The sequence below is a fragment of the Bufo bufo genome, chromosome 5, assembly GCF_905171765.1.
Source record: "Bufo bufo chromosome 5, aBufBuf1.1, whole genome shotgun sequence".
Lineage (NCBI taxonomy): Eukaryota > Metazoa > Chordata > Amphibia > Anura > Bufonidae > Bufo > Bufo bufo.
In genome coordinates, this window is record NC_053393.1 from 177,240,117 (window position 1) to 177,251,108 (window position 10,992).

General features: G+C 46.6%; 1 protein-coding gene across 3 annotated transcripts in view; it reads right to left on the bottom strand.

The window, feature by feature from the left end:
* Window positions 1–10,608, bottom strand: part of MPPE1 (metallophosphoesterase 1) — a 141,391-nt gene extending 130,783 nt beyond the window's left edge. Inside the window, exon 1 of one of the 3 annotated variants that reach the window (XM_040433538.1) lies at window positions 10,509–10,608. The gene's annotated coding sequence lies outside the window, so the exon portion shown is untranslated. Of the gene's footprint in view, window positions 1–10,496 lie in introns of all 3 variants that reach the window. The other 2 variants (XM_040433537.1, XM_040433539.1) reach the window with 2 other exon arrangements.
* Between the last annotated feature and the right edge of the window lie 384 nt (window positions 10,609–10,992).

Genomic DNA, 10,992 nt, shown 5'->3' on the forward strand with positions numbered 1-10,992 from the left:
ACTTTCAATGGGTCCGTGGAAAAAACGGAAAATGCACCGTTTTACAGCCGCATCCGTGATCCGTGTTTCCTGGCCGTGAAAAAAATATGACCTGTCCTATTTTTTTCACGGCCAACGGTTCACGGACCCATTCAAGTCAATGGGTCCGTGAAAGAACACGGATGCACACAAGATTGGCATCCGTGTCCGTGATCCGTGGCCGTAGGTTAGTTTTTATACAGACGGATCCGAAGATCCGTCTGCATAAAAGCTTTTTCAAAGCTGAGTTTTCACTTCGTGAAAACTCAGAACCGACAGTATATTCTAACACAGAAGCGTTCCCATGGTGATGGGGACGCTTCTAGTTAGAATACACTACAAACTGTGTACAAGACTGCCCCCTGCTGCCTGGCAGCACCCGATCTCTTACAGGGGGCCGTGATCAGCACAATTAACCCCTTCAGGTGCTGCACCTGAAAGGGTTAATTGTACTATCATATCCCCCTGTAAGAGATCAGGGCTGCCAGGCAGCAGGGGGCAGACCCCCCCCCCCCCTCCCCAGTTTGAATATCATTGATGGCCAGTGCGGCCCCCCCCCCCTCTATTGTAATTATTCGTTGGTGGCACAGTGTGCGCCCCCCCCCCTCCCTCCCTCTATTGTAATAATTCGTAGGTGGCACAGTGTGCGCCCCCCCCTCCCTCCCTCTATTGTAATAATTCGTAGGTGGCACAGTGTGCGCCCCCCATCGGCCCCCCCTCCCTCTATAGCATTAACAACATTGGTGGCCAGTGTGCGGCCTCCCATCTCCCCCCCCCCATCATCATTGGTGGCAGCGGAGTTCCGATCGGAGTCCCAGTTTAATCGCTGGGGCTCCGATCGGTAACCATGGCAACCAGGACGCTACTACAGTCCTGGTTGCCATGGTTACATAGCAATAGTACAATAGTAGAATATTCATACTTACCGGCTGCTGCGATGTTTGTGTCCGTCCGGGAGCTCCACCTACTGGTAAGTGACAGCCTCAGGTCTGTGCGGCGCATTGCTAAATGAACTGTCACTTACTAGTAGGAGGAGCTCCCGGCCAGACACGAACATCACAGCTCCCAGGTAAGTATGAATCTTTTACTATTGTACTATTGCTAGTAACCCGCTGCCACCAATGATGGGGGGGTAGATGGGAGGCCGCACACTGGCCACCAATGTTGTTAATGCTATAGAGGGAGGGGGGGGGCCGATGGGGGGCGCACACTGTGCCACCAACGATTTATTACAATAGAGGAAGGAAGGGGGGGGGGCGGTGGGGCGCACACTGTGCCACCAACGATTTATTACAATAGAGGGAGGAAGGGGGGGGGGGGCAGGGGGGCGCACACTGTGCCACCAACGATTTATTACAATAGAGGGAGGAAGGGGGGGGGGGGGCGCACACTGCCACCAACGAATTATTACAATAGAGGGAGGAAGGGGGGGGGGGCGCACTGGCCACCAATGATATTCAAACTGGGGAGGGGGGGGGGGGGGGTCTGCCCCCTGCTGCCTGGCAGCCCTGATCTCTTACAGGGGGATATGATAGTACAATTAACCCCTTCAGGTGCGGCACTTGAGGGGTTAATTGTGCTGATCACGGCCCCCTGTAAGAGATCGGATGCTGCTAGGCAGCAGGGGGCAATCATGTACACAGTTTGTAGTATATTCTAACTAGAAGCGTCCCCATCACCATGGGAACGCCTCTGTGTTAGAATATACTGTCGGAAATGAGGTTTCACGATCTAACTCATATCCGACAGTATATTCTAACATAGGGGCGTTCCCATGGTGATGGGGACGCTTCAAGTTAAAATATACCATCGGATTGGAGAAAACTCCGATCCGATGGTATAAAAGGGACTCCAGACTTTACATTGAAAGTCAATAGGGACGGATCCGTTTGAAATGGCACCATATTGTGTCAACGTCAAACGGATCCGTCCCCATTGACTTGCATTGTAATTCAGGACGGATCCGTTTGGCTCCGCACGGCCAGGCGGACACCAAAACGACTTTTTTTTCATGTCCGTGGATCCTCCAAAAATCAAGGAAGACCCACGGACGAAAAAACGGTCACGGATCACGGAAAAACGGGACCCGTTTTTGCGGACCGCAAAAAAATACGTTCGTGTGCAGGAGGCCTTAACCAAAAGATCACCCTGAAAAGAGGAATAAGCCCCCTAAGCTTCTGTTTAAGGCATTAATGACAGTTCAAAAATTGGTCATAAGTGCAGGAAGTACTCAAATAAATACAAGATGACGTCACCAGAGTCATGACTGTGATCTGTTATGAATCTGGATCTGGATCCAAGGATCCGTGATTCCCCTATGTATAAAAAGAATTATAGCATCATAAGTCACTGGGGGACCACTCCTCCCATGTAGGAGGCATATCAAGGGTTAAACTGTTCACTGCTTGGCTTGAAAGGAGCGCTATCGTGTCTCCCTACCTCTAATAATCGCTAGAGGTCGGTGTTCTGGTGAATCGCAGAACCGGAAGTGACGTTTGTGTTCCACCAGACAGGAAGTAAGGCCGCGGCGTGCGTTCCACAGGCCGGAAGTGCCTGAGGAGCGCCGATTTTAAAAGAACAGAATTTCCCATGTATGCCACTGCCATATCGACCCTGGGAGGAGGCAGTCACGTCAGGAGCTGGGAGCTAAATTTTAAGTGTACTTGAATGTTCCTGGATGTTGAAGTAAAGAGTAAGACCTCGACTAAGGGTCTCTCTATATATACATCCCTATCTACATCTAGTACTTGTTTTTTACTATATATGTTGGATTACAGGTAGCAGCACCTATCATCAAAATAGGAGCTAGCGCGATACCCAGCCCTCATCTGACAAGGTCTGTTGTACTATTTTCGATTAGGACGTCTGCAATACCCATTTGAGACGACGAATGGGATAATGTATATATGGTGATTGTACCATCTACCTAGACACTGCAAAAAGTGTTATTGTATATATCTTGGGATAAACACTTTAACAGGTGTCATCATATTATCTGTATCACTGGAACTGAGACCCCCTGAGGAGCCCTTGAGTGGGCGAAACGCGTTAGGGCATTGCTTTGTACAACAATTATCTATGTTGTGGCAGTATCGTATATATGTTATATGTTTACACTACACTATCACTGTTAGGGTGTTATAGGGAAAGGAGGGAAGGTACGTGGACAGGGAACCCCACCATCAGGGGCGACCCCTGGGCAAAGGTTAGATAGAGTGTATATTAGGGAAAGTTTTCCTACACCAACCATCTACCTTCCAATTCACATTATACACTGTGTAAGTCTGTATGTCATAACTGTGGCAGATGCTATCATACAATAAGAGTAGCCAGCTAGAGGCCTGTACTCTATGTATGACATCAAGCCACCACTAAGGGGCATTTATTTTAAGGACCCACAATATCTCAATACATAAGAAAAAAAACGTGTTGACTGTCTTAGGGTGAAGCCTGACTTGTAGCGTGAGCTCCAAAGCCCTCTTGACTTCACAATTTGCAAACGGTGCTTAGAGTATATAATAACATTTTTCTACAAAATTAAAATAACTGGAGATTTAGGCTAGGTCTACACGACGACATTTGTCGCGCGACAATTTTTATAATGGCAGTCTATGGTGTCGCACTGCAACATGCGACTCCGACAGTCGCAGAAAAATCCATCTCAAATGGATTTTTTGCGACTGTCGCAGTCGCAGCATGTCGCATGTTGCAGTGCGACACCATAGAGTAGACTACCATTATAAAAATTGTTGCGCGACATTGGTGCGACAAAATGTTGCGCAACAAATGTTGTCGTGTAGACCTAGCCTTACAATTAACATTAATAGAGAGTTGATGAAGAAAACTATAAGGTGCTTGTTGCAGTCTGGGGGGGAAGGGGGACCCTTATGGTGGTGTAAGGTGCCCTTTAAGCCACCTCAGGACTGCCGAACGCAGGATTGCGTCCTGGCGGCGGCCCTGTTATTCCTCCTGGACGCGCCGGCACGTCATCTCGCGAGAGGCGAGATTTCCTGTGAACGCGCGCACACAGGAGCGCGTGTTCACAGGATCGGAAGGTAAACGAGTACATCTACAGCCTGCCAGCGGCGATCATTCACTGGCAGGCTGTAGATGCGATTTTTTTAACCCCAAAAAGGTATATTAGACGCTGTTTTGTTAACAGCGTCTAATATACCTGCTACCTGGTCCTCTGGTGGTCCCTTTTACTTGGATCGACCACCAGAGGACACAGGCAGCTCTGTAAGTAGCACCAAAACACCACTACACTACACCCCCCCCCGTCACTTATTAACCCCTGATCACCCCATATAGACTCCCTGATCACCCCCCTGTCATTCATCACCCCCCTGTAAGGCTCTATTCAGACGTCCATATGTGTTTTGCGGATCCACAGATCCGTGGATCCGCAAAAAACAACTGGACGTCTGAATGGAGCATTACAGGGGGGTGATCAATAACAGGGGGGTGATCACCCCATATAGACTCCCTGATCACCCCCCTGTCATTGATCACCCCCCTGTAAGGCTCCATTCAGACGTCCGTATGTGTTTTGCGGATCCGCACATTGCCAGAACTATATAGAAAATGCCTTATAGGACATGTTCTATAGGCTCTACAAAAAACGCAGTGTTCACCCGATCAGGCCTGATCTTGTGCGCACACTTGCGTTCAGTCCACCCCACCGCAATGACAGAATTTTTTTTTTTCTGATCACACCAAAAACACTGTAAAATCACTGCGGCGCTATAAAAATATCACTTTTGAGGGGCATGGCGAGTTCATAGAAGATTTTTTTTTTTGGCACAAGTTAGCAAAATTGTTTTTTTTTTTTCTTACAAAGTCTGATATTCCACTAACTTGTGACAAAAAATAAAATCTCACATGAACTCACCATACCCCTCACGGAATCCAAATGCGTAAAAATTTTTAGACATTTATATTCCAGACTTCTCACGCTTTAGGGCCCCTAAAATGCCAGGGCAGTATAAATACCCCACATGTGACCCCATTTTGGAAAGAAGACACCCCGAGGTATTTCGTGAGGGGCATGGCGAGTTCATGTAAAATTTTATTTTTTGTCACAAGTTAGTGGAATATGACTTTGTAAGAGAAAAATAAAAAATAAAAATAAATCATTTTCCGCTAACTTGTGCCAAAAAAAAAAAATATTCTAGGAACTCGCCATGCCCCTCACGGAATACCTTGGGGTGTCTTCTTTCCAAAATGGGGTCACTTGTGGGGTATTTATACTGCCCTGGCATTTTAGGGGACCTAAAGCGTGAGAAGTAGTTTGGAATCCAAATGCGTAAAAAATGCCCTGTGAAATCGTAAAGATTCTCATTGGAATTTGGGCCGCTTTGCGCACCTAGGCTGCAAAAAAGTGTCACACATGTGGTATCGCCGTACTCAGGAGAAGTAGGGTAATGTGTTTTGGGGTGTCTTTTTACATATACCCATACTGCGTGTGAGAAATATCTCTGTAAATGACAACTTAAAAAAAAAAAAAATATACAAAGTTGTCAATTTACAGAGATATTTCTCTCACACAGCATGGGTATATGTAAAAAGACACCCCAAAACACATTGCCCTACTTCTCCTGAGTACAGCGATACCACATGTGTGACACTTTTCTGCAGCCTAGGTGCGTAAAGGGGCCGAAAGTCCAACGAGTACCTTTAGGCTTTACAGGGTTGCTCACAATTTAGCCCCGCCCAAAATGCCAAAACAGTAAACACACCCCACAAATGACCCCATTTCGGAAAGTAGACACCCAAAGGTATTCGTTGAGGGGCATATTGAGTACATGAAAGATTGAACTTTTTGTCACAAGTTAGCGGAAAGGGAGACTGTGAGAAAAAAACAAAAAAATATATATCAATTTCCGCTAACTTGTGCCAAAAAAAAAAAACCTATGAACTCGCCATGCCCCTCACGGAATACCTTGGGGTGTCTTCTTTCCACAATGGGGTCACTTGTGGGGTATTTATACTGCCCTGGCATTTTAGGGGACCTAAAGTGTGAGAAGTAGTTTGGAATCCAAATGCCCTGTGAAATCGTAGAGCTACTCTTTAGAATTTGGGCCCTTTTGCGCACCTAGGCTGCAAAAAAGTGTCACACATGTGGTATCGCCGTACTCAGGAGAAGTAGGGCAATGTGTTTTGGGGTGTCTTTTTACATATACCCATGCTGGGTGAGAGAAATATCATGGAAGTTTTTATTTTTTGTCACAAGTTAGCGGAAAATGATTTATTTTATTATTGAATTTTTATTTCTTTATCAAGAAGTGTTTCTTTATCAAGACATGTAGAACAATAAATTTAGAGAAAAATTTATATAGAAATGTAGTTTTGTTTGAAAAATTTTACAACAGAAAGTGAAAAATGTCATTTTTTAGCAAAAATTTCGGTCAATTTCGATTAATAACAAAAAAAGTTAAAATGTCAGCAGCAATGAAATACCACCAAATGAAAGCTCTATTAGTGAGAAGAAAAGGAGGTAAAATTCATTTGGGTGGTAAGTTGTATGACCGAGCAATAAACTGTGAAAGTAGTGTAGTGCAGAATTGTAAAAAGTGGTCTGGTCATTAAGGGGGTTTAAAGGGGTTATCCCATCATAATGATCACTGTTAAATCTATTAATGATTTGACAGTGATCATTTTTGTAAATATACTTTATTAACAAATTCCCACCGATTGGGATAAAATTCATCCCCACTTACCTTATTGTTGTGACTCGGTCTCCCCTGGTTACGACCACCGCTCTTCTGCAAAATCCCGATGGTCGCGCTTGCCCAGAAGACTCCTTCTTTTCTCCCGGCCGGGCCACTCGCTGTCCTGAACGCGCACGCTGCCGCGCATGCGCGACGGTGACTTCTTCCCGGCCAGAATAGTACAGAGCCGGCTCTGTACTATACTGGCCAGAAATAAGTCACATGGCGCATGCGCGGCAGCGTGCGCGTTCAGTCCAGTGCGCGGCCCGGCCGGGAGAAGACTTCAATCAAGATGAAGCCCGCCCCCAGCCAGAATCCAGGAAGTGAACGCGCGGTGGCAGCAGGTAAGTATAAAAACGCAAAGTGGGATAACCCCTTTAAGCTAGGGGGGCTGAGGTGGTTAAGATCCGCATTGTAGGACAATTTACACTGGGGATCCACTTTGCTGGAGCTGGACAAGGCTGTGGACCTGAATCAAGCTTCTCAGCCCAATTATTGTATCTGTTTTGTTCTTCATTTATTTGTTTAGAGAAATACTAACCTTATTCCCAGGTCATATTTCATCTCCTCTATTCCCCAGGATACAATGTTATGCATTTGTTTTGCTACTTGTAACTCTCATCATCTTCTTGTTTGCTAATAAGGCTGGTGATGCACAAAATCTTTCCATGTGACTACAACACAACTCACGCAGTTAGGCCTCACGCACACAGCCGTTGCCTGGCCGTGGCCACATTGCGGCCCACAATATGAATGGGTCCGCAATCCGGAGCTGAGGTGCTGAACGGAGGCACGGAACCCCTGGGAAGCACCACGGAGTGCTTCCGTATCGTTTCTGTCCGTGCCTTCGCACCGCAAAAAAATAAAACATGTTCTATTTTTTTACAGTGTGGACGGATCACGGACTCATTTAAGTTGAATGGGTCTCAATCCGTCCCGGCCGCCGCATGGATGTTACCCGTGCATTGGGGACCACAAATTGCGGTCCCCAAAGCACGGAACGGCCGCACAACGGCCGTGTGCATGAGGCCTTAAAGAGGACCTTTCACGGGTCCGGACATTATCATATAACTAACGGGTTGTATAGGGCATACTAATGGCATGTTACAGCGCTTTCTAGTTTCACTATGCACCGCTCCATTCGCCCGCTGTGCCCCTCGTATTGGTTTCCTGCCTGGTATGTAAATTCATAGCATCGGTACAGGGAGGAGGAGACAGCTAACCTTCTCCCTGGCTGTGACGCTCTGCGTTGCGATTGGACAGCTCACAGCCAGGTTGAAGAAGGAGGCGCCTACTGAAAAAAGCTGGCGTCTCCTCCCTGTACCGATGGTGTGAATTTACATACCAGGCGGGAAACCAATACGGTGGGCACAGCAGGCGAACGGAGCGGCGCATAGAGAAAATAGTAAGCGCTGTAACATGACTATGTCCTACACAACCCGCTAGTTATATGATAATGTCCAGACCAATGAAAGGTCCTCTTTAAAGGCAAGTTCATATGTGGCAGATAGGCTGCAGATTTCCGTGTGCCGAATCCTCAGCATTATACAGTACCAGCAAATGAAGATGAGATTTTTAGGAAATCTCATCCACATACTGCGTAAAAAAATCTGCAGTTTAAATTGACCTGCGGTGCGGATTTGAGATCTACGGCATTGCAATTCATGTTGCAGACCAACCCCACGGATTTTACCCTTTTGCCATTTCTGCAGCAAAAACCACATGTAATGCACGCTGTTGTGCCGCAGCTCGTTGCGTTTTTTTGCTGCACATGATCTGCAACAGACTTTTCCCTGTATTTACCATCACGTGTTGATGTATGTACCCTTAGGGCTCATGTACATGAACAAACAGCGAGGCCAGTTATATACGGGCACCGACCATGTGCGCTCCGTATCAAGAATGTAGACCTATTCACTTGAATGGGTCCACAATCCGCAAGATATGGAGTGGAAGTACGGATCGTGGACCCATTCAAGTGAATGGTCCGCATCTGCAAACGGCGGGCACACGGCTGGTGCCCATGCATTGCAGACCGTTATTCGTGTGCATTAGCCCTTAGGATGCCTTCCCATGCGGCAGATTTTGCTGCAGAAATTTTCTGTGACTGAAAATCGGTTCCATCCACCTGAACGGGGCTTGCAGGAATCCATGTGCTTTCTGCCGAAACAACCCCATTCAGATGAACGGAACGGATTTTCATTTGCAAAAATTTCTGCAACAAAATCTGCAGAGTGTGTGAATGCCCCCTAAATCAGAGACAGATTTTCGCCTGCCAGTAGCATCCATTTCAAATCTCTGTTCCACTAATGAAATATGGATCAGCCAATTTGTATTTTAGGCCCTGGTTCACATTAGTCCCATTTTCTGCTCTGCAGAGGCATACACAGATATCACAGGACAAAACTTAGCATGGATGTCGAAATTTTTTATGACGTGGTGGAGCTTTTTTATTTTTAAATAAAAAATTTAAAAAACACATTGCACTCAACCTTAGAGCTCATGCACACAAATGTATTTCCTTTCAGTGTCCGTTAAGTTTTTTTTGCGGACCCATTCATTTCAATGGGTCGGCAAAAAAGAAAGGAAGTTACTTCGTGTGCATTCCGTTTCCGTACGTCCGTATGTTCATTCAGCAAAAAAATAGAACATGTCCTATTATTGTCCGCATTACGGACAAGGAAAGGACTGTTCTATTCGGGGCCGGCTGCAAAATACGGAATGCACACAGACGTCATCCGTATTTTTTGCGGATGCGTTTTTTGCGGCCGGCAAAATACATACAGTCGTGTGCATGAGACCATGTGCAGTTTTTTTTTTACTTGGAAAAAGTGGAATAGGTGCTTTATAATAGCGCGCTCAATCTCACCATATTCCTCAATCTAAAACTGGCTGCCTGCAACCACCACTAGAGGGAGCTCAATGCATAGGATTGTATACAGTTACCAGCAATAACAATAGAAAAACTATAAATAATTTCTTTGCACTGAGCTCAGGGGGAGCTCAGTGCAAAGGAATTATTTATAGTTTTTCTATTGTTATTGCTGGTAACTGTATACAATCCTATGCATTGGGCTCCCTCTAGTGGTGGTTGCAGGCAGCCAGTTTTAGATTGAGGAATATGGTGAGATTGAGCGCGCTATTATGGTGGTGAATGCTGGAAAATTCTGTAAATCTATGTCAAGAACAGGAGCAATTCAGGGCAGGGACACCCTCTCCCTCAGTCCCCACAGCAGTCCCTTAGGCTACTTTCACACTAGCGTTTTCAATTCCGCTATTGAGATCCATCATAGGATCTCAATAGCAGAAGAAAACGCTTCAGTTTTGTCCCCATTCATTGTCAATAGGGACAAAATGGAATGCACCAAAATGCATTCCGTTCCGTTTTACCATTAAAAACCGGTTATGGCAGAATCTGCAACAAAGGCTCGCACAGAATTCAAGGCAGGTGTAAACACTACTTTATGTAGTGAAAGCAAAAGCTGGGCTTCCCCTTTTGCAGCTTTGAGTAAGAACAGCCTGAGAGGCTCAGTTAAAAACCGCATGTAAAAATGAAACGCACTTGAAGTTGTGAGTAATGGGAAACAGCCAGAAATGAGGCAGAGAGATGTGAGAGATAGGGTCGGGTGTAAAGCAGCAGCAGCCGCCCTATGTCCCCGGTCACCGAGAAGCAGCCCCCCACTCACCACCACATAACCGCGCCCCCTAGCGTCCCATCTACACTGGCGCCCGTTATAGACGCATACAATTAGAGATTGAAAATCCTACCCGACAACCTACCGCTGTAAGGTCACTTCTCAAGCGCTACCTGCAGCATCAGGGGCCGGCGATACCGGCAGCAGAGTGTAGGCGTCGCTCTCCGCCTACTACAGGTCCAGGCTGGGGCGTGGGCGGGGCTAGTGTAAGCGCCTGCGTTGATTGGCTGAATGTAGCTTTTTTTTACCGTTAGAGGCACGGCCGCGGTCTTTACTAGGGTCAGCATAGGATTTGGGGGGGTATGCTAAGCGCTCATTTGCATAGCCTCCTTCTGGTGTCAGGACAAGACGCGCTCGGACTGTGTGAGGGGAGCGGTTACATAAGAAGACGCTGGAGGAATGCGCACAGGCTGCCGCACGGCCTACTGTGTTTTCTGTGAAAGTTCATCCCTCTGGTGCCTTAAAGGGGAAATCCAGTTGTAACGTTGGAGTTGGTAGAACCAAGGCTTGGATTCAAATTGTCAATAACCAGTTCCCTACCTCGCTAAAGTTTGCTTAACAAGACCCCT